The sequence below is a fragment of the Physella acuta genome, unplaced genomic scaffold (genome assembly GCF_028476545.2).
Source record: "Physella acuta isolate Inbredline_101_S28 unplaced genomic scaffold, ASM2847654v3 ptg000142l, whole genome shotgun sequence".
NCBI lineage: Eukaryota > Metazoa > Mollusca > Gastropoda > Physidae > Physella > Physella acuta.
In genome coordinates, this window is record NW_026731661.1 from 1551382 (window position 1) to 1576387 (window position 25006).

Genomic DNA, 25006 nt, shown 5'->3' on the forward strand with positions numbered 1-25006 from the left:
AAAAAAAAAAAAAAAAAAAAAAAAAAAAAAAAAAAAAAATTATTCCTATTCCAAATTTGACAAAATATAGGGCCCCCATTCCTAAACCTAGCTTTATGATTTGACATAGATAGTAGAATAAAAATTCATTGACAAAGTTTTGTTTACTTAAAGATAACTCTTATGTTGTTTTTTTTTAATCAGGGGAAACAATCAAATATTAGTACATCCTAATTTATAAAAGCCCAATGTGCGCACATCTCTCTCTCTCTCTCTCTCTTTCTCTGTCCGCAAAAAATTTTCGCCGGACATCACGTCAGAATCGGCAGCGATATATCGAGAATTTTTTACGGACTTTTGTTGAAAATAATATGTTAGATGTTTTAAATGTATAACCACAATTTTATTTAAAGAAGAAAAATAAAAATTTAAGGCGTATTCGAATGTAGAGAAACAGTATTATTTATGCAACCGGAAAAGCATTAATATATGTGAAAAAGAACGCATAAAACTGTGACGTCACTATTGCTTATACATTAACTATTGACGTCATCTGCCTAAATAGCGAAGATGTTAGTGTACATTAAACCACGCAGGTGGTGCGGGTTCGAGACACACCAAGTCAACTTGGTTAATGTATTTATTTTTATTATGCTCGGGCTAAACTTAAAAAAAAATTCTTTTAGGAATCTAGATCTAGATCTAGATTGTCGGGTGTCCGATAGGGCACTTCCCGGCGCCGCAGGCGCTTCAAATTTGGCAGGATCTTGCCTTGGGGCGACAGAACACGGGGGCCGGTTGGCCGAAAAGTCTACGATGAGGGGGTCAAAACTGACCTCGACTGACCGGTACCTTATATGAGCTATAAATCGAAAAAAAATGTCCACGGATTAAACCTCTTCATAACTCTTGAGGTCGTAGACCGACCCTCGGGCGAATTAATTAAGCATGCAAATTCTCAATGTTTTCGAAAGCCTAAGCGAAGCTGGGCAGCATGCCTAGTTAATTTAGGAAAGAAGAAAAAAAATATAATAAACTATACAAATTTTAATCACAAAAATTAAACAAAACAAAATCGTTTGAAATATTGATGGAAATGACATTATTTATAGATGTGTCCTTTAATGCATTGATCTAACTCTTAAAGTGAAACATTTGTCAGATTAAAAAAAAAAAAAAAAAAAATTACCAATACGATTTTTATGGTATGGGACGTACTGTCATTGTTCAAATTTTTTTTTTCAAAAAAAAAAAAAAAATACTAATGGTTTTTAAATTAGATCTAAAAAAAATGTTCGCCAAGTTCTCAAGCTTCATAAGATTTCTAAATTTAATTCTAGATCTAGATTTTAGATCTAGAATCTAGTAGAGTCTTGTGTGTTATTATAACTACTAGTACTTCTAAAGTTTAAAATGTACACTAGATCTACTGACGACTACATTTTTCTGTAAAATGAGAATAGTAGGATATAACTCTATAGCACAAATGCTATAAACTATTAGGCCTAGTAATTAGAAATTTTATTATCATGCATACCTATAGGCCCTATTCTAAAATTTCTACTATTATTCATATAACTTTTTTTCTCTCTCTAGTATCATGGATCCAAAAAGGTTTTACGGGAGCAAAGCTAAGGTGTGTAGCATTAGGGACATACCTGCAGAATCTGATGATAGTGAGATATCTACTGATGATGAGGAGGAAGAGTTGCTGCAAGAAGTCAGCGATGAAAGGTCAGTGTCCGAACAAGAAGATGAGGGTAAGTTACAAATTTCAAGTAATATGAAAGTGATTTTTTTATGTTTAGTGATTATTTTTATTTCTGTTTGTTATATTTTGAATGATGGCTAATATATTTTTTTAATTTGTTTTTCAGATGAAATCAGACAAGCCATAGAGCCAGGTCCGTCTGTAGGCTCCCGCAAAATTGTGTAGCGACAAAAGACGACTGACACAAGTACACGCGAGCTACTTTTCTTGGGGGCACAGAGGGAGTGTCCAGCTCCACGAGAGCCTTTGTCTTATTACCAAGATTTAATGTCTACTGATGTCATGGTGTCAATTGTGCTGGAATCAAATAGATATAGCTTACAGGACATTCACAGACCCCTGAACTTGGTCTTAGCTGAGCTACTACAGTTCGTAGGGATTATATTTTACATGAGCATCGTAAAGATTCCCCGGGCACGCATGTATTGGGGCCCAGGCACCAGATGCTCCCCAGTGGCTGACACCATGCCATTAAACAGGTTTGAAGAGATCACGGGAAATTTACATTTCTCCGATAATGCAGAGAACAATGGCAACGACAATTTTGCCAAAATAAGGCCATTTTTTTATACTTTCAGACAGAAAATCAATGTGCTTCCGAAATCGGACATGTTGAGTATAGACGAACAGATTGTCCCTTTCAAGGGACGCTCGTCTCTCAAACAGTGCAACGCTAAAAAGCCCAAAAAGTGGGGATACACAATTTTTGTCTGCTCGGGAGCTAGTGGACTAATTCACGATCTTGAAGTCTATACTGGCAAAATCGACCCCTGTCCTGGTCAACCAGACTTAGGCCCGTCCAGCAACATAGTACTACGGCTACTTCAGGACATTCCGCGCGATGTGTGGCACAAACTGTACATCGATAACTGGTTCAACTCTATCAACCTGCAAACTACCCTTCATAAGCAAGGAATAGCCTGCCTTGGCACAGTAAGAGCCAACAGGTTGAAAGGATGCGAGTTTCCTACAGACAAGGAAATGTCGCGAAAAGGAAGAGGGACTGATGTGCTGAAGAGAGCTGTGGTAGATGGCGTCGAGTTGAATGTTATCAAGTGGCTCGAGAGAAAAGCGGTTGTAATGCTTAGCAGTTTTGGGGCACTGGAACCAAGAAAGGAAGTCACTAGATTTGATAAGAAGCAAAAAAAATGAAATTCTAGTTCAGTGCCCCTCGGTTATTTTGCTGTATAATAAATTTATGGGAGGCGTGGACTTGTTGGACTCATTGGTGGCCCTCTATAGAAATCCCATCAGATCTAAAAAGTGGTACATGAGAATCGCTGTACATATTTTTTACTTGGCCGTTGTACAGTCCTGGCTGATTTATGTTCAAGATCGTAAAGCAGCAAAAATCCCCAAAGTCAGCGCAACATTCACTGCTTGAATTTAAAAGAGAAATATCTTTTTGTTTATTGAACAGTAACCCAGTTGGCAAAAAACGTGGTCGTCTACCGTTGAAGGTAGAGGCAGAATTGGCCAAGAAGAAAAGAAGGGGACCTACTGCTCCCGTGCCTAGTTTACCTGTAAGAACAGACAGTGTAGGACATTTTCCACTACCAGTTGCGGATAAAGGGCGCTGCAAGTATCCAGGCTGCAAAGGTTTTGCAAGAATTAAATGCGAAAAATGTAATGCCCACCTTTGTTTGACCCAGAAGTCAAATTGTTTTAGAGATTTTCATCAACCATAGATTTTCTTTTACATGTTTATACTCTCCTGTTGAGTAAATGTGTGTCTTCATTGTAAAATTCCTATGCTTACGGTTTTATTAATCCTTTTTATTAAGTGTGTGTGCTGTGTAGCCGTATGGCAACAAACCATTTTTTTTTACCCATTTGTGCACTATGTAGCCCTTTGGAAAATTCTTTCATATAGGGTTGTTTTATATACCAAATGTAATACTAATGTTGATAAAACAAACATTTTCTGGCTCAAATAAAAAAGCGTGCAATTTGAAATTAAGAATTAATTTAAATTATTTGGATATATATTGAATGTGAGTTGTTTTTTTTAAATTTTGTTTGTGCATTTCATAACGGTTATTATGAATGTATTATATTTCTGTTATTATATTCATTCAACTTAGTATCGACTACACATTCATTATTACAAGTGTGTGACCTGGAACATAGAATAGACAAGCAAAAAAGATTCACTGGCTTTCACTGTCAATCGTAAACTTGACCGGCTCTTTAACGTGGCCATGTCATTCGTGAACAGCGAGTACACGGTCTTCTCCAGGTTGATCTCCAACAGCCAGTTACGTCAGTACTCGGCAATACAGGCCAGGTTAGATTGATACTTCACTCTCTGCTGAGCGATAGTGACACTAGTCTATCAGTCTGTTATTTGACAAAAAACAAAACAAGCGGGCATTGACCAGCCTTTCCAAGAGCTTGCATATGTTAGAGCAGAGGGAAAACGGTCTGTAGCTCTCAGGTGAGCCCAGATCAAGATCCGTGGCAATTTTCTAGAACAATTCATGGTATTTCAAGTTTATTTTTTAAACATTTCAAAGAATTGTAACTAAAATGATGTAGATCTAGTCATTTTTTTCAAAGTAAAAAAATCAAAATAACCACGTTACAATTATATATTTAAATAACAGAGTGTGCGTCATTATAATGTGCTCGCTTGGTCAGGTGTGTAGGGCTAACGGTCAGCCCGACCACAAAAAGAGAGAGAGGCGGTTTGTTATAGAAACACATGCAGCGAAAAGTTGAGTAAATGTAATATAATGACGTCACGTTGATTAACCGAATGTATAATCATTGATCGCTAGACAGCTACAAATGACAGTAAAAAGTTCGGTCTACAGCATCTTCAATTAAAAAAAAAAAATTACTGCCCGCGATCTCTGACTCTTTATGAAAAATGGTTGTTCAAAAAAGCCTTTAAAATTGAGGGGGCAAGGTACACAGCGTCACGGCGCGATCACTCTTTCAATAAAGAACCATTTTTGATAGTCTTAGCTAACCGATTAAGATAATATGTTAAAATTCTATTGTTTCTATGTGATACATGAAAGGGACTTAACTTGATTTACTACTTACAACGGAAACAGCTACGCATTCTTTTGTTGATTATCGTATACCTATGTATTACAAAAATAGTTAACAGCTATAACATTATTATTTTATTTTTCTAGTATCAACTTATTTGTTCGTATGTATCGTTTAGGAGATCAGTTTTGATATAACATGTTACTAAATTGCTTTTGTATGCAAAATCGTATGAACCATTGAAAGATGTGACATAATTTCTTACATACTTTGAGCTTGATCTTTTATAATTGCTGACTGACTTATATTTTCACCTCAAATTATTTTATTTTTCATAACGAATCCTTCTTTCCCCTATTTATAATACTAGTAAGATGGCCGCCGTATCACGTGTTTGTAAAAAAGTGCTCCGTATATTTCCAATTTTAATGTGTTTTTGTGACAATTTTGTGTTTTCTTATTTTCAAATTTTGGATTTTAATGACTGATTGAATCGAGATACACGTGTTATCTTGATTTAGTCTGCGTGCTTTTATTTCTGCCAGTGGGCTTCATTTGTAAGTGAATGTTCATACTAAACAAAAACAATTGAAACTTCTTGAGTGTATTTTGGTCCTGGTGGGGCCAAAACACAAAAAAACAAGAATGGATGAAGATAACTTATTCTTTGACATCTGCATACCGGGATTCAAAGCTTTCTTCTACAAACCAAATACGATAGAAATTACAATCCTTCAAGGCCGATGGCTGACCACGATTACAAATGCCGAGTTTCTAATTCAATTTGACAAAATAATAGGCTGTCAGGAGACTGAGTTCAAAAGGGTCTTCAATTATGGAGGAGTGTCTGGTATGCCACACTGGGTTCAAGGAAAATTTACGAGAGTCTCATGCTCACTGAATTCTACGAGCCAAAGACACTAACCAATGAAAAGACGCAGAGGTTAATTAGAGTAAGCGTCACGCATGTCGACAAAAAGAACTGTGTTAAAGGTACACTGAAATGCGTTTATCCTCACTTTAGTACGACTGAAATGGAAACAGCCCTTCAGGGCCTGTGTGAAGAGGGGACCACCCCACACAAAATAGACAAAGAAAAAAAAATCATAAAAAACTTTTAAATAACAAGCTTTTATGTACTAATGCACTAAAAGTAGAAAATAAATTATACACTACTATTTAAATTACTATCAAGAAAAGCGTGGGTCACTTTAGTAGGCCTACCTATTGAATACCTTTACTAATATTTGAGAAGAGACCCACGCTTTTCTTTATAGTTATTTAAATATTAGTCTATAATTTATTTTCTACTTTTTAGTGCATTAGTGCATACAATTGTAAATTAAACGGTAACATTTTTTACCATATCCTGATTTCACGGTAAAATACTGATTAAAAACGGTAAAAACGTGTTACCGTTTTTTTAAATCACGGTATGGTACCATATTTTTATGGTAAGTTACTGGCAACTGAGCTGCCAGTAATTAACCGTGATTTCACGGTGAAAATTTTAACAGTGTAGCACGGCAACGAAAAGATCAGCGTCTGAAGAGGAAAAGAGAAGATGGTGTTGGTGACAAGGAAGAGAGGAGTACATCAAGAGACACAGGAAGTAAACAAATGGGTTCCATACAAATGGTGGATGGTGAAGAACGGCCTGCAATATTTAATAATAATACACCACTATCCCAACCATCTTACAGCGACCTAGTCAAAAGAGGAATAGATCAAGCTAAACAACTGAAGGTTACAGTAGAACATTGTTTTCACATAAAGACTTTTGATTTATTATATATCTATTTATATATACATTGATTTTTAATTTCAGGGTGAGATAAAAATCATAATGTTAACGCAGAAAATTAAACTATATTTTTCTCTACATATCCCACATCCACATATCTAGATCTCTATATTATCATTGTCATTAACAGTCTCTCATATAGTGATTTCAGACAAGGTTGCCTGTTTTGGATTGGTTTTTAATCATATTTAAGATGAATAAAATCATTTTAAAGAAAGAAAAATGCGAGTGTTTACAAACACAATAATTTTGATTACAATTATAATTGAACTGTGTCTTCAGTATACTAATGAAATGAACACGCCAACCACATTATTTACTTAAATACATCACCATGATACATAAACTTCAGAACATTACAACAAGGCACGATTTTACTACTCCAGTTCGATCGTGCTATAGACATGTTTTTTAAATTTATTATTTCAGTTTTGAATTATTTTTGTTACATAGATAAACCCTCGTTTTTCTGGACTAGTGTTTGAATAGCAATGGCAGATTTAACACTGATTTGCATTAACATGTATTATAATGTTTTGATTGCTTTGGAAAATCTTATTGTAATGGTTTTGTTCTTTCTACACAGTGATGTTGATGCACAGTCATCATCATTCCCGTTAATACAAGTAATAATAAAAAAGCCAATGGAAAGCCTGAATTACTTAGGCATATTATCAGACGACTAATCTTTTAAATCCAAAATTAAATAAGTGAATGATGGCGGACAGAAAAACAAACGATATAACATTAACCCTAAACTATTCCTTACTAAATGAATAGGAAAATAAAACAAAACAAACATGAATAATGCTGTTGCAATTGTTTGCTGTAATTATGCTATACACATTTAACAAAAAAAATTAAAATTGATTAGACACATTGTTATGGTTCTGTGCTAAGCTAACCGATTATGGTAAGACGTAAATGTAAATAATATGGCTGCGTTGTGATAAATGAAGGAGACTTAATTATATTCATATTTTATAAGGGAAACAACTTACTCATTCTTTTTTTAGCGCAATTTCCATTCTGGAGAATTGCATTTATTAACCCGTCATTTCTGGATGTATGAATGTATGAATGAATGGATGGATGGATGGATGTATGTGTGTCCGCAGCTTTAAGTCGTATTTCCTCCTCAACGAAGCAATATCGATGACTAGTTCCAAAAGCAATTATGTTAAGCAAGTTACAAGGATGAACATAGGCCATAAAAATTCCGGGTTTCTTTCATGAATTTCCCGGAAAAGCCAAAAAACCTCGGAAAAAAGCAGTTTTTGGCCCATATCTCGGCAACCAGACCACTTAGCGACTTGAAACATGTACCAATCGATTCCTGCCATAATTTAGAACAATATTGCCGAAGAAAATTTTCAAAAATATCCTTTCGTTCGGTCACAAAATTTTTTTTGAATTAATTAAAATTTGGACCGAATTAGTAAGCATATTTATCCAACCACACCACACGCGTCATCACGTTCAATAGCTGCGCCATCACGTTCAATGGCTGCGTCATCACATTCAGTAGGCGCGCAATGGTTTTTAGTCATGTAACTATTGTAAATAAAAATTGTAAAATACAGAAAAAAAATTAATAAAAAACGTTTTAATAACTAACCAATGGTTTTACTAACCCTGCTCTTGATTTACGCTACGACAGAGCTATTTTTAGATAACATAAGGAATTTGCGCTTAAATGTCACTAGACTTTTTAATTAACTTGTTTTGATTAACGTGTATCTTAGCAGTACAAAAATAGTATACATCTAAAATCTATAAAACTATTATATTAATTTTCGAATAATAATTATTACTTTCATATATACCATTGAAAAGATTAGTTACGCTAAAAAAGTAATAAAATACTTTAAAAAAACTTTTTAAAAAACCACTTTTTTCTTGTGGACTAAAAAGTAGAAAATAAATTTTTCTTTTGTGCTTCCTCGAGCTGTGCAGATTCTTGTGATGACTGACAAAAAAGTGGGTACGTTCACCATCAAATTTCCCGACCCATCTGCCCGACCCACGTTTTTTGTCAGTCATCACAAGAATCTGCACAGCTCGAGAAAGCACACAAGAAAAATTTATTTTCTACTTTTTAGTCCACAAGAAAAACGTGGTTTTTTAAAACGTTTTTTTTAAGTATTTTATTTTCTCCTTTTTAGTCCGTTGCTACACATGAAAAACGTGGTTTTTTAAAAAGTTTTTTATATAGTTTATTTTCTACTTTATCTAATGACTTGATTAAGTATGACTTGACTAAGTGTTTATAAATACACGGACTAAAAATCTTGAGCGACCAGGATTCGAACCTGGGTTGTCGCGGCCACAACGCGAAGTACTAACCACTATACGATCACGGCCAGCGCGCTCACATCGATTGGGGCCGAAGTAACTGTGTCAATAGGCCTCCAGTCTGGTCGGTATCTTTAGAAATCATGTCCTCAATTTTATGGTCCTTGGGGCGTAATTAAATTAAGCTAATTACGGTCTCTAATTGCTAGTTTTTATGATTGCATCTGAAATTGTTAGGCGAAAGTAGCCTGCATGCCAAATTTCAGATCTCTAGAGCAATAAGAAGTGGGCTAATTTTCGATGTCAATTTTAACAACAAACATCCAAACAAACAAACAAACGCGAAGCTGAGTTATGAAAAACGTGTTAAAATTAAATTTGCTTTTGTATTTAAAAACGTAAGAACCATTTAAAGTTTGCATATACTTTGTTACTTACCTGCTATATATATATATATATATATATATATATATATATATATATATATATATATATATATATATATATATATGGCCTATATACATATATTTTTTTTCGGGGAGTAGGTGACACCCGACCTAGCGACGCCACTGTGCACGTTCATATAGTGCAAAAGCGTATTAGAACTGAAAACAAAGTGAGATACATACACAACTTTTGGCACTATATATATAAACGTATTCTATCATCGTCTACCTACTTAAACACTATTAATTATTACGTGATTCAACACGATTAAGTATGCATAAATATTCTACTCACTTCAACATATTAAGTTTATGTATGTGCCAGATAGTAATGGAAATTTTCGGATATAACGAAATCTAATAGAGGATTATAAACAACTCTGTGCTAAAAAAAAAATGCACCTAGTTACCTCCCGTAAGTTAGGGGAACCAATTCTTACACCAATTATTTAAGTCAACAAATGGCGGTCACCAAGAGGTTGAAGTAAAATAATAAACATGTTAAGTTGTTATATACAAATTTGAATGCATTTTTTTTTTATTACTATGATGAAATGTATTCTAAATGTTAAATAATCATACATATAACGCCAGAGCTTTACACTAAAAATGTGCTTATTAGTAGTTGTACCAATTTCATGAAGTGTTTTCCTTGCAGCAGTAATGCAAGCATATTTTTGTTTTCTTTAAACATAACTAAATGCAACTGTAATCAATAATAATTTGTTTTTGCTAAAAAAAATCCACGAACCTGTGGTTGCTGTTTTATGGTTTTTAAAATGTTTGAAGTTGATAGGTACATGTCTAAAGATAACTAGGTACACTAATGTACGCTTCGTACATAATAATATAATATGCTTACATATAAATACGCCGATAATCAACGAATGTTTTCGTGTGTTTGCAAATGAGTACACTGTAATTGTTGTTAGAGTCTTACACTTTCAGTTATTGTTATATAATAACAAACGTTGCATGTACGTAATTATATAGTAAAACAGTTTGGAAGAAAAATGATTCGCAAATTAATTAGGTAAGTATCATTAAATAGCTCATATGCACACTGTTGCAGAGGCGTAGCGATGGGGGGGGGGGGGACATATGTCCCCGGGCGCCGACCTCGGGGGCGCCAAAATAGGTTGGAAAAAGTAATCTAAAGTTTGAGGGGGGTACAAATCGAAAGTTTGAGGGGGGGGGTGCAAATCGAAAGTTTGAGAGGGGGTGCAAATCGAAAATTTGTCCCCGGGCGCCGGGAAGGGTCTCTACGCCTCTGATCTGTTGTACCCGCTAATCGGGTTACTCGTATCTCAAATTTTGCTTGTATGCTCGATGGCTCGTATCACAACACTCTCTTATATTGGGGCACTCTAGGTACCCATGTATGTAAAAAAAAAGTCTAAACGTTAACAAACAATTCTACGTCAAGTGTGTTCAATGACATTATACTAGGTCAGGGGTTCCCAACCCTGTGCCCGCGGGCGCCATGGCGCCCGCTGAACGATTCGTATGTGCCCGCCTCTCACTATTCGAAAGAGACATAATTTTTTTCATAAACATTATTTTAAAATATGATTTATTTTTATTCATTTGTTACAGTTTTAATTTTTTTTTTTGACTGCCTCGGTTTATTAAATATGTTCGATACTTGTTCCAACTTGTCTAGCGGCGAGCCAAACTGCACTATTTACACTAGCCTAGAACGGCTAGTGCCATTTGCACATCACACCCTGTACACGCAGAAAACCCGAAGTGAACGAATGGAACGAACGCCACGAACTGATCCGATAAACGCCGAAGGCGCCAAATCACATAACTCTGATTGCTTCGGCGATCATCCGCTCACTTCGGGTTTTCCGCGTGTACATGGTGTGATGTGCAAAAATCATTCCCCGCCTGGAACCGCGTTGTTGTCATTGTGATTGCTGCCCTGTTCGGGTCGCGACAGGTAGATACGAGACATGTTCGTCAGACGAACACGAATTAGGAGTTTTCTATATAAAACAAAATCCACGGGCTAAAAACGAGCTGCGTAATTTATTGTATTCATAAGCGATGATTTTTTTTGTTTATTATGTATTAATACATTATGACTATAAGAAAATAAGAAAATAAATTATGGGAAAATGACAAGTTATGGAAGGAGTTTGTCGATTTAAAATAGGTGGTGCCCGCCAACCTACCGATATTTTAGAATGTGCTCTAGAGTAAAAAAAAAAAGGTTGGGAACCCCTGTACTAGGTGAACATGTAGAATATTAAACTATTGAAATCACTCAGAGTAAAATATGTAACACGTACGTTGTATATAAACAATATTTTCGATATAACCTTGGGTTTTATTATAAAATAGTTATTCATACCCTAAGTAGGAATAGATTTTAAAGAAGGCATTTTGGAAAGTATGTTTGCATTCTAATGATTGGAATTAATTAGAAACATAGAGTATTTGATCTATAGCCTTAGCAAAAAGTTTGTTAGACCTAAATTAGCTAAAAACTAATTCTAAATAGTGTGTCTCAATTCGAACTATAAATACAACCTTCATTGAAAAGTTCAATTTTTAACTGGATATTACAGTCAGTTATTATAAAACAACGTTAAAAATATGCTGTTACTGATCCACTTTATCCATAAAAGAAATGCAATGGTTGTAAACTGTATAATCGTGAAGATCCCAGAGTCGATATATAGAATGATTAAATCACGGTAAGGCAGTTGATGGAACCTCCATAGTTTTATCACAGAGTTTATCTAATGAATAATATTGAGAAAGATTACTACGAGTTGATGTATGCTTTGATTGTCCTTCTAGAGTACCAGTCGACAGTATTGGGTCATACACGTGAAGAGGAACAGATAGTAGATTTAATACTGGAGATTAGTCATGATACCCAGTAGGTCTAAAAGAAAATACACGATATTGCTAGTATGTTTTCTAGTGTCAGAAAAGTTAGCATATTTCAATATATAAGAGATGTTTATACTATAATCAATTAAAGTATAAGACTAAAAAGTGCGACATTGGCTGTAAAATATATATCAGCTTCACTCAGAAGCGATGGAGGAAATGTTACATCTGTCCCACACCATAGATTCTGTTGTAACGACAAATGTGGAATTAAAAAAAACGAAAACTATCAAATGATAATAGTGACCGAAAATGTGACAGAATGTGCACATTTAAATCCGTTCAAAAACTTTTAAAATCAAACATTAAAAAAGAGAATGACGAACAATAAATATAACATTATGTTTTCTCTAAAATACTTCATATTGAAAGGATAGGTAAATAAAACAAAACATGCATGAATAATACTGTTGCAATTCTCACACTTTTTAAATAAAATAAAATTGATCAGAATCATGTTTCTGTGCTAAGAGAAAGACTTATACTATAATTATATTGCTTCATGCTATAAATGAAGGGAACTTAAATTAATTTACATTTTATAAGGGAAACAACTTCCCCATTCTTTTGTTGATTAAAGTCTACCAAAGTAGTATAAAAACAATATGCAACTATTATATTTTTATAATAATTTTCGAATAACAAGTTATACATTCGTAAATGTCTTTCAAGAGATAAGTCTGCATATAAAAATGGATTTAAATTGCTTTTGTATTCAAAATCCCAAGAACCTTTTAAATATGATATATATATATTGTTATACAACTTCAGCCAACTTTTAATATTTAGTGAGCAGCCATTTTTAGTTTCAATTGTTTCATTTTGGAAAACTTATAAGTAATGCAAAAATTATCACTAAAAAGGACGTGAAATCACATAAAACAAAATTGATTTAATTTGGATTAATGTGAGCTATTTGTGTAAGTTACTTGCATATGATTTTGTACTTATGCACTTATGTTTGACTTTTTTGGCTTTAAATTAAAAAAAAAATAAAGTAAAAAATTACTGCAAGTAGATGTATGCTTTGATTGTCCTTCTAGAGTGCCAGTCGACAGTATTGGGTCATACAACTGAAGAGGAACAAATAGTAGATTTCATACTGGAGGTTAGTCTTGAAACCAGGGAAGAAGAGATACGATCTGCAACTAATATTATCCTCACTTCAATTTATTGCAAAAGAAAAAAAAAGAGAAAAAAAAAGATTCCAACACGTTTCGATGCGGATATTTACGTGAAATACGTGCACATGATAAGGATATTCGCGATTTTGTGTAAGGGAGACAACTGATAAACAATACTTTTATGTAAAGAAATATATAATATAAATATATTTAAATAAAATAAATTGTTGAATACTAATTAGTTAGACATATTGTAATTTGTGTTGAGTACATTCCTGTAATACATAACTATTTTGTATATATGTATATATATATATATATATATATATATATATATATATATATGTATATATATATATATATATATATATATATATATATATATATATATTATAAGTATATCAATTATATATTGTAATCGGGTAAAAATACTCAGAAAGGTGTATGACCTCGAGATTCATGCAAATCTCGAGGTCTTACACCTCTCTGAGTCGGAAAAAAACTTAGTTTTGCAATCTTGTCCGTATGTCTGTGTGTGAGTATGTGTGCATGTTTGCGTGTGTGTATGTGTGTCTGTGAACACGATAAATTGAGTACCGTTATAGCTAGGTTGATGAAATTTCATATATAAGTAATATATCAAATTTGTATTTCTGTATCAACTTTTCGGCGATTTCTGGTTACCAGGAATTGAACTTATTCTACTTTAAATTTTTCAAAAGCCTATAGCTTGAGTACTGTTAGATAGATTAATGAAATTTCACATGTAAGTAAAAGAGCTAAGTATATGCCTTCTCTCAAATGTTGAGATTTTTATGTTAACCGGAAGTAGTACTAAATGGTATTTAATCTCTTATATAGTTTGTGCCTGATCATAAATTAATCAACTGACACTAGTCTATCAGTCTGTTATTTAAAAAAAAAAAAAAAAAACAAGCGGGCATTGACCAGCATTTCAAAGAGCTTGCTGATGTTAGAGCAGAGGGAGAACGGTCTGTAGCTCTCAGGTGAGCCCAGATCAAGATCCGTGGCAATTTTCTAAAACAAAGTGTGCATCATTATAATGTGCTCGCTTGGTCAGGTGTGTAGGGCTAACGGTCAGCCCGACCACACAAAGAGAGAGAGGCGGTTTGTTATAGCAAACACATGCAGCGAAAAGATGAGTAAATGTAATGTAATGACGTCACGTTGATTAACCGAATTTATAATCGTATAAATGAAGGTTAAAATTTCGGTCTACAGCATATTAAATTAAAAAATAAATAAACCGGGAGTGATCTCCCCTAAACATTCTCGAATATTCTAATATAAAACTACGAGGGATGGCAACTCAGGACATAGACAATATTTGTAATCCATTTTTAATTACTTAAACATTTTATAATAGAATGGAATCTCGTAAAAAAAAAGAATTGCACACCAAGAGAACGCCTAATAAAACGTGCATAATAGTGCGCAATATTATTAGTACTTTATAAATTTACATGCGTTTTTTGAGAAATCGGAAATAGCGTAAATTACTATTTCCGGTCAACCGAAATTACTAAAAAATTGACAGACGGTAGAGAATTAGATATTTTACTTACATGTGAAATGTCATTTATCTATCTGAAATAGTACTCAAGTTATAGGCTTTTTAAAAATTCAAAGTAGGAAAAGTACCACTTCCGTTTATTGGAAATCGCTCAATAGTTGATCTGGATCTACGATTTTGATATAATACTTATATATGAAATTTCATCAACCTAGCTGTAACGGTACTCAAGTTATCGTGTTTACACACAGACAGACAGACACACAGACAGACACACAGACATACGGACAAGATTGCAAAATTATGTTTTTCCGTATCAGCGACGTGTAAAACGATTTGTAAAAATCTCGATTTTTTTTTTTTTTTTTTGCACAATAACAAGACTTTCTCTATACTTCGTATATACGAGAAAGTAAAAATACTGCTCGCGATCTCTGACTATTTTTGAAAAATGTTGGATCAAAACAGCCTTTAAAATTGAGGGGCAAGGTACACAGCGTCACTCTTTTAATAAAGAGCCATTTTAGATAGTTTTAGTTAACCGATTAAGAGAATGATATGTAAACATTCTATTGTTTCGATGTGATAAATGAAAGGGACTTAACTTAATTTACATTTTTTTTAGGGGAAACAACTACACATTCTTTTGTTGATTAACGTTTACCCAAAGATTACAAAAATAGTAAACAGCTATTACATTATTATATTAATTTTCTAATATCAACTTATATGCGCGTATGTTTTGTTTAAGAGATCAGTTATGATATAAAAATCTAACTAAATTGCTTTTGTTTTCAAAATCGTAAAAACCATTCAAAAATGTGACAGAATTTCTTACATAATTTGAACTTGATTTTCCTATTGTCTTTCCCGTCGCGTAATAAGTATTAAAAAAAAAAAAAAAAAAAAAAAAATTTGATGACGAATCTGAATTAGAATATATAAAATCAACTATTTAAAAGCCAAAAAAAGCTGATAGATCTAAATCGGAGGTCGGCAACCATTTGAGACTGAAGAGCCAAATGATCAATTAACAATATATCTAGTTCTTAAAGAGACATCAACATTTTTTTTTCAAATTTAATGGTAATTGATTAATTAGGATTAGATAAATGGATTTAAAATAAATGGGTTTAAGTATGAAATTATATTTATTCATATTAAAACATAAGCATGTTTTCACAACACATAATAAAGTATATAACTAGTTCTGCTAGGATAAGAAAATCAAATTATATATAACCATAACACTATTCCTACCTAATTTAGAAGCTAATAACTAAAAAAACATGTCACAATAGTCAACCTAATGCACATGACACATAAGAAAATAAATTAAATTGAAAATATTGGAAACAAATAAGCACTTCGGTAGTAGAAAGCATGGAATTACTGCCACGGGGCTGGCCACATCACAGTTGTGGAGGTGGACCTAGTAACCAAGCAGCTATCAGCTTCTGTATACACTCTACTCCACCTATTCTTAGTGTTGTCTTATCTTGTCTAAAGTTCTTTTTTTACAGTATAATATTTTTATGAATTATGAAATTAAAATAGATCAAAAGAGGCGCATACGGCTGCCGACCCCTGATCTACATTGAAGATAAATCTTTACATTTTTGAATTACCTACTGTTTTGTATGCTCTTTTAAAGATGTTTTTATCATAATGATGTTTACGTGTAATTACTAAAACAATATTCATAGAGTTTTACTGGTTTTAAAGTCGAGATTCTGACTGTAAAATAACAAATATAATTATTCTTTATTTGAAGTTTGCTTATTTTCATTTTTGGAGGCAGTTTTACTATTATCTGCAGTGTTTGTATATTGTTGTAACTAAACTTACCCGAGGTATTTTGTTGATTCATTAAGGACATCTGTACATGCTTATCATCTTGACTAATACTAACGTTCTTGAAGTTGAGTGTTTATTTTTCGGTACATTTATTCAACTTTCTCTCCCCCACCCCCATATATAATTGTATAGAGTTTGTAGCACAATCCATAAAAGTAATGCACTGGTTGTAAACTGTATAATCGTGAAGATCCCAGAGTCGATATATAGAATAATTAAATCACGGTAAGGCAGTTGATGGAACCTCCACAGTTTTATCACAGAGTTTATCTAATGAATGATATTGAGAAAGATTCCTACGAGTTGATGTATGCTTTGATTGTCCATGTAGAGTACCGGTCAACAGTATTGGGTCAAACACGGGACTGTTGATTTTAAGTTGTTTTTTTTTTAAACTAAACCATCATATTTTAGGCTACAAAACTAGAACAAACTGTTAGCACCGAGATCCCTTCTTTAATATTAAAAGGCAAATCAAATACCAACACAATGATATATACCACATGTGGGTGCTGATGTTTTAACTACTTATGGTCAAAAGAAGCAAGCATACTGCGGGCTACTGAAAATGTCACTAAAAACCCTCAGTCTGTTGAGAGTTAATACTGGAGGTTAGTCGTGAGCTCAAGGAAGTCTAAAACAATAGACACGATCTTGTTATTTTGTTTTCTGGCGCTAGAAAAGTTAACAGAAGTCAAAATTATTGTAGTTTTAGCTTTAGCAGCTGACTATTCATCAATACTTGCACATGTAAAACGCAACCGTTTTTTATTTGGAGTAAAAATGTAACAGCAACAATAAAAAGAGATGGAGAAAATGTTATATCTAACCCAGACCAATGCTGTTGTTGTAACGACGGAAATTATGAAAAGTGGAAGAAGCAAAGAAAACAATAAACGAGAACTATCAAATGATGATTGTGATATTTTTTTTTCTTTAACGAACTAAATGCAAATGAAAAAAAGTCATAAAGAGCTTTAATTAAAAACATGTGGTATATGATTTTAAGAAATATCACATCTATGTCAAACTGTGCATAACAATTTCCATTTTTTTCTCCGATGGGGAGGGGGGGATAGATAAGAGAGACGGGGGGGGGGGGGAGCGGAATGTGTTAAAAGTATAAACTTTATGTATACATTCTATATATGTTTTAGGGGATGGGGGTGGTGGTTGACGCCCCTCGAATCCCCCCCCCCTTTTGGGGATGTTTAAAATAAACACTACTATGTTGTAACATCTTTATACAAAAGTAGATGAACTAGAATGTACAGACTAGAGAAAACATCTTTAAATTTATCTACCCAAACTTTCAATACCACTCTATACAATTTTGATTGTAAAATATTACAGGTGATTCGTTGTTCTCTGGTTAATACACATTGGAAGTTCTAAATCGTACGAGTGCTGTTAAATCTTTATACTTTCATTATTTGTCTCGTATTTAAGTTGGAAAATATTAGCTTAATATAGAATCAAATATTTGTAAATTAGCATAAATTTGTTTATAAAAGTATATCACTGCTTTTCTACTGTTTGAATATCTGTTTATATTATCAATGTTAATATTCCCAAAAATCTATTTCTACACCAGGGTCAATGCAATCCAAGTTTAAACTACACATAGGTCGAGCAATCATCTGATACATATATATATATATATACATATATATATATATATATATATATATATATATATATATATATATATATATATATATATATATATACATATATATATACATACATATATATACATATATATATATACATACATACATATATATATATATATATATATATATATATATATATATATGTATATATATATACATATATATATACATACATATATATACATATATATATACATACATACATACATATATATATATATATATATATATATATATATATATATATATATATATATGTAACGAGCGAACAGTTACCCTGCTCGCAACGCCAAATGTGACCTTCCCCGAGTCTATCCTGCCCGACAACGCCAATTGTAACGAGTTGAACCACTCATGCTACACAACATCGACTACAGTAGAAAGACTCGAAGATGCAGGTTCGCTATTGATCCTTTTATTACATGAATCAAGAAATGCTTCAATATAACACAATGAATCAACAGGAATGTTTCACAATAATAGTCTGAATCAACTGACCCCTAACAGTCCTCACTAGGCTTCATATAACTGAATCCACATGTCTATTGTCCTTCTTAACACAATATAACCAACTTGATATGTCACACAGACTGACTGATCTAAAGCGAGCGATGTAGAGGGAAGAGAACGAGTTCTGCCGTCCCCTCCTATTTATCCCTTGTATCCGTACTCGTCTTTATACTTGTATTCCTCCGTAATCGATACTTGTACTCGATGTCTCCGACCACCAGTTACGCAGTTCTAGCGTACAGTCCGTGAAATAACATCTGCATCCTATCAATCAAAGTTGACAGGCCTTCTGACTCTCTTCGTACCGTTTCCCAAAATAGCACGCGTTGGCTTTGAGATTGTTATCAGTCCGCTCCAATAAGCCACCTGCTATGTTGCGTCAGACTGTACTACTGCGTCTCGGCTTATCGTTCGTTATCAGATTTGTAACTAGTGGCTAGGCCTACCCTAGTCACATCCACCCCTGCCTTTTTTTGTGTGTTTTCAACCACAAACAACGCCTGGCAGGTGCACTCCTCCAGAGTCAATCGCATAATCGTAAAAAAATTTTATTGTTCCACTCACTGTCCACGACGTCCCATTCGTATACGATTGACAGTTATACCTATTTCACATATCAACTGTGTCTACATCATCTTCCTGAGACACAAAACAGTTCTAGAATTCACATCCACCCTTTTCGTTTGGTGCCTTCACCAGTTCACTTTTATAGCTTTTTTTGAACCGTCTGTTCTCATACCAGCGCGACCATGAAAGACTTGATGGTTGCTGACAAAAAATTTCGTCTTCCTTCTGTTCCTCAAACTTCTCCGCGGACCACTTATCTGATGGTCTACTGTCTCTCTGCTTCTGGAAGGAACGGGATCCTCTTTGTTGCCGTTATCCTCCACTTGTGTATCGCGGTTGTTCTGTTGATGGTGATATGGTTCCGGGATGGGTATGTGAATTTCCGTTATAGTTTCCGGTTCCCTAATTGTCTTGGATTTCCTTGTGTGTAACTGCTCTTCTTGCCTATTCCAATATTTCTTTAATTGAGCAATATTCGCCCACCGATCCGGTTTGGCGTGATCGATGGGTCTTATCTTAAAGGGGCCACCTGCTGCTTTAGGCATCTCCACGACTTGCCATATCTCCTGTCCCCAGAGATCGTGGATTTTGTTTCTGCCTAACGGGTGACTACGCAGTAATACCCTGTCATTCAGTTTGAGTGGCGGGTCCTTTGTCTGTACCGGCGGTTCCCTTCGCCGTGCTTCATGTTCTAGTCTTTCCTGTACTACCTTGTACATTTCTCTAATTCTTCTCATATGTTCATTCACATATTCCAGTGCGGTGTATGAGCCAGTCATACTCTCCCTTTTTCCTAAGAACAAATCAAGAGGGAGTCGAGCCTCCCGTCCGAACAGCAACATGTATGGCGTAAAGCCGGTTGTGGCATGGGGTGTGCAGTTGTATAGATATACCAACTCTGGGAGAAAATCAGGCCAACGTTTTTTCTGTTCAGGTTCTAGCGTACGCAGCAAATCATGCATGCTGCGGTTGAACCGTTCACACTGTCCGTTTCCTTTCGGATTAAATGTGGTTGTTCTAGATTTGTTAATCCCGTAGTGGCTGCACAGTTGGTTAATTACTTCTGACTCGAAAGCCCTTCCTTGGTCAGAATGTAATTGTCTTGGTATGCCATATTTGATGAACCAATGTTCTATTAAGACCTTTGCCACTGTTTTGGCGGTCTGATCTCGCGTGGGCACCGCCACCGTCCATTTGGTGAATACATCAGTCATTACCAACACATGTTCCGTCCCATCCGATGATTGCTCCAACGACGTAAAGTCCATAGCCACAATCTCTAGTGGTTTTGTCGCTAGTAGGTGTCCTGATGGCTGTCTCATTTTGACAACTGGCATTTTCGCATGCTGACACCTCACACAAGCCTCACAATGGCGTTTGACCTCCATTTCCATATTGGGCCAGTAACACCTCCGTCGTAATATTTTGTGCGTCCTGTCCTGACCCTGGTGTCCTGCCCTGTCATGTGCCAACCTTAGCACTTCTTCTCTTAACTGTCCAGGCACCACCACCTGGTGTATTGTCCCATCAATTTGGTCATGAATTCTCCGCATGAGAACACCATCCTCTATACTGAGACGGTCCCACTGACTCAGTATTTTCTTTGTTTCTCGACCAAATTGTTCTCTTTCCCTTCTTCCTGGGAATTTTTGTTCCTGGACGTATTTCAATAGCGGTTGTAAGCCACTATCCGTTCTCTGGGCATCTCTTATCTTTTGGTGATTAAGGCAATTAAAATCACTATTGTCCATATGTCCGGGTTCCGTGGATATGTGCTCCACCCCGGTCTGCCCGTTCTGCATCACTTGTACCCCATGAGGGATATCTGTTGACGCTCTGACCTCACATATTCCTGTCAGTGTTTCTTCCTCATCACCCGGTCTCTCGTAAGGATTCCTTGATAAGGCGTCCGCATTGCCATTGGACCGCCCCGGGCGATACTTTATCTCTAGGTCAAAGAGTGCCAATTCTGCTGCCCATCGCTGTTCGATGGATCCCAACTTTGCTGTCTTTAGGTGACTCAAGGGGTTATTGTCAGTGTATACCACACATTTAGCACCTAATAGATAGTCCCTGAATTTCTCAGTCACAGCCCATTTTAATGTCAAAAGTTCTAGTTTCATGGCGCTGTAATTTGTCATGTTCCTCTCTGATCCCTTCAGAGCTCGACTTGCATACGCAATAACCCTGAAACCTTGCTTTTGTTGTTGTGATAGCACAGCTCCCAGACCTTTAGAGCTGGCGTCAATTTCTAGCCGAAATGGTTTGTCAAAGTCTGCGTATCCCAATATCGGCGCCTCTGTCAAAGCCTTTTTCAATAGCTTAAACGAGTTCAGGCATTCATCAGTCCATAATTCACCTATCAGTTGTGTTTTACCTTTCTTTTTCTCCTTACTGTGTTTCTTTGTCATTTTGTTTACCAAGTCATGCAATGGTGCGGCAATTTTTGCAAAACCAGGCACAAATTTTCTATAATAGGAGGCAAAGCCCAAGAATGACCTGACCTCTACCGTAGTTGTTGGTTGTTTCCATTCTTTAACAGCTGCAATTTTATCTGGGTCAGTGGCGATGCCATCCGACGAAATCACGTAACCCAAAAAATGTACCGATTTCAAACCAAAGCAGCATTTGTCTGGGTTCAGCTTTACTCCTATCTCCCTAAGACGGAGAAACACTTGTTCTAATCTTTTTAGATGGTCCTCCCAAGTTTTTGAATAAACTAGTATATCATCCAAGTACACCAACATTATTTGAAATAGAAAGTCACTCATAGCACTCTGCATTACTCGCTGGAATGTAGCAGGTGCATTAGTTAGACCAAACGGCATACGGGTCCACTCGTACAGTCCCAGTGGAGAAATAAATGCAGTTTTATGTTGATCGTTGGGGTGCATGGCCACTTGGTGGTAGCCACTAGCCAAATCCAAGGTAGAAAAAAATCTTGCTCCCCCCAACGCATCAAGACATTCATCAATACGAGGCAAGGGGAATGCATCCCTTCTTGTGATATTGTTCAATTTCCGGTAATCACAACACAGTCTTATCTCCCCTGACTTCTTTTTTACCACTACTATCGGTGCCGCATACGGGCTCGTGCTGGTTGTAATAATTCCCTTTTTTAGTAGATCGTTCAGGTGTGCTTTCACCTCCGAGTAGTGACTCGGTGGTAATCTTCGATAAGGTTGCGCCACCGGCTTGTCTTGTAGTAAGGGTATCTGGTGTTTGATTACTTCCGTGTAACCCAAATCACCCTCGTACGAGGCAAATATATCCCTGTACTTATTCAACAATTCATTTAGTTTTGGGTCCTCAGTTTCCGGGAATGTATATGATCGGCCATCCTCTTTCTTCACCTCGGCCGTCACATTGACCGACCTAATTGTTACTTCATTACTGCTGGTATTGCTCAGTTCGATGCACTGTGCCGACCTTTGTACCTCGACGTTCTGTGGTACTCCTACCAGAGTATTAGGCGGTATAAAAATTTCCTCATCCAAAACATTTGCCACTAATCCTTGAACTAGTCCATTTTCCGCTGATGTGTATGTCCGCAGTAACACGACGCCTGCCCTCAGTGCGGCGCCACATGGTTCTATCATCACATCACCATTCACACTTCTATCACCAATTTGTAATTTGATTGCCTTGACCGTGTTTGCCGGGACTGCTGTCCTTCCTCTGGTCTTGGCAAACCTGGCCAACTTGGATCCCCGACCTGGTGTGGTCGATCCGACAATATTTGGAAGAAATTCTGGCAACTGGCCAAGAATATTCATGCCCAACAGGCAAGGTATATTTGACACATTTGTCTCTAGGTTGTGTTTCGTAACGAACACCCCAACCTGCTTCAACCTATGTCCTGCCACCACGACATCCGCCAGAAAATAACCACAGTATGGAATGGTTAGTCCATTAGCTGCCGTCAGGCGCATGCATGTGTCAGACCTCAACCTATGGTCTTTTCCTTTCATCCATTTGGTGTAAAACTTTTCCGTGATTGTCGTCACCTGGGAGCCTGTATCCACAATTGCCTTCACCGCAATGTCCCCAATCGTAATCCCCATTTCTGGACAGACTCCCATCATTTTGCTTCTTGGGCCATACCCTCGCCCCTCTGTAGCCTGGCCCTGCCTTACAGAGGACGACCGTTTCCCTGGCAGTACCGTGCCATATGTCCGGGTTGTGAACAAGACAAACAAATTGGTCGACCGTCGGCCGTCCATTGGAGTGATGGCTTGGCAGGACGCGGCCGTCCAACCCGTCCCTGTTTTGTCCCGTTCTTTTCCTGATTCTCAGCTGTTGACCTGCTTTCTAACCTCTCCAAACGTTGGTCAACCTTATCTAGGTGGGCCAACAGTTGAGCCATCATGGTCTCCATCGTGTCGGCCCCTGTGGGTGGGGATTGTCTCTGTTCAGGCACCGAGACTTTGTCCACCGAACAGTTCGATTGGTCCTCATCCTCGGACCTGCGGATCGCTGAGTTCCTGACCTGAAGGAAGGTCAACTGCGGGTCTTTGTGGACCTCCTCTTTCAACTCTCTTCTTAGGATCGGGGTTGCCAGCCCCTCAATGAAATGGTCCCTCAGTAGGCGCACATCAATGTCCGGTGTTTTGACCTTTACCGAATCAAAGGCCCTGTTCATCCGGTGTGAGTACTCCATCACACTCTCCGCCAACCTCTGCCTTAAGCCTACGAACCCTGCTAGCAGTTGCGATCCCGACCGTCTCTCCCCAAAGGTCTCCATAATCAGATCCAGCACCTTATCCGGATCTGATTGGATGGTTTTATCGTGGCATTTGACCTCTGCCCTGACCGTCTCTCCTATACTGCCCATCAGCAGTCTTAATCTTTCCTCTGGTGACATGCCTCTCGAGGCCCAGGCCGCTTTGACCTCTTCACTGAACCTGTTGGTTAAAGTTGGATCCCCGTCCCCGTAAAATTTGTTAATGTGGGACTCTCTGGGTAGGACCACTATATGGGTCTGCTTCTCGTCCAGAGTAGACATTTTATCCCGTAAGTAAAACAAAAGAGTTCTTTCTTACCGTGTGTGTATGAAAAAATTTTCCTCAATTTTCACAGTTCCTGAATGTCCGAATTCACATACACACAAAACACAGTTATGCACAAGGTTGACTATGGGTGCCTCAACCGGCAAGTCTAGTTGAATTCATCCTGTCCGACGACGCCAATTGTAACGAGCGAACAGTTACCCTGCTCGCAACGCCAAATGTGACCTTCCCCGAGTCTATCCTGCCCGACAACGCCAATTGTAACGAGTTGAACCACTCATGCTACACAACATCGACTACAGTAGAAAGACTCGAAGATGCAGGTTCGCTATTGATCCTTTTATTACATGAATCAAGAAATGCTTCAATATAACACAATGAATCAACAGGAATGTTTCACAATAATAGTCTGAATCAACTGACCCCTAACAGTCCTCACTAGGCTTCATATAACTGAATCCACATGTCTATTGTCCTTCTTAACACAATATAACCAACTTGATATGTCACACAGACTGACTGATCTA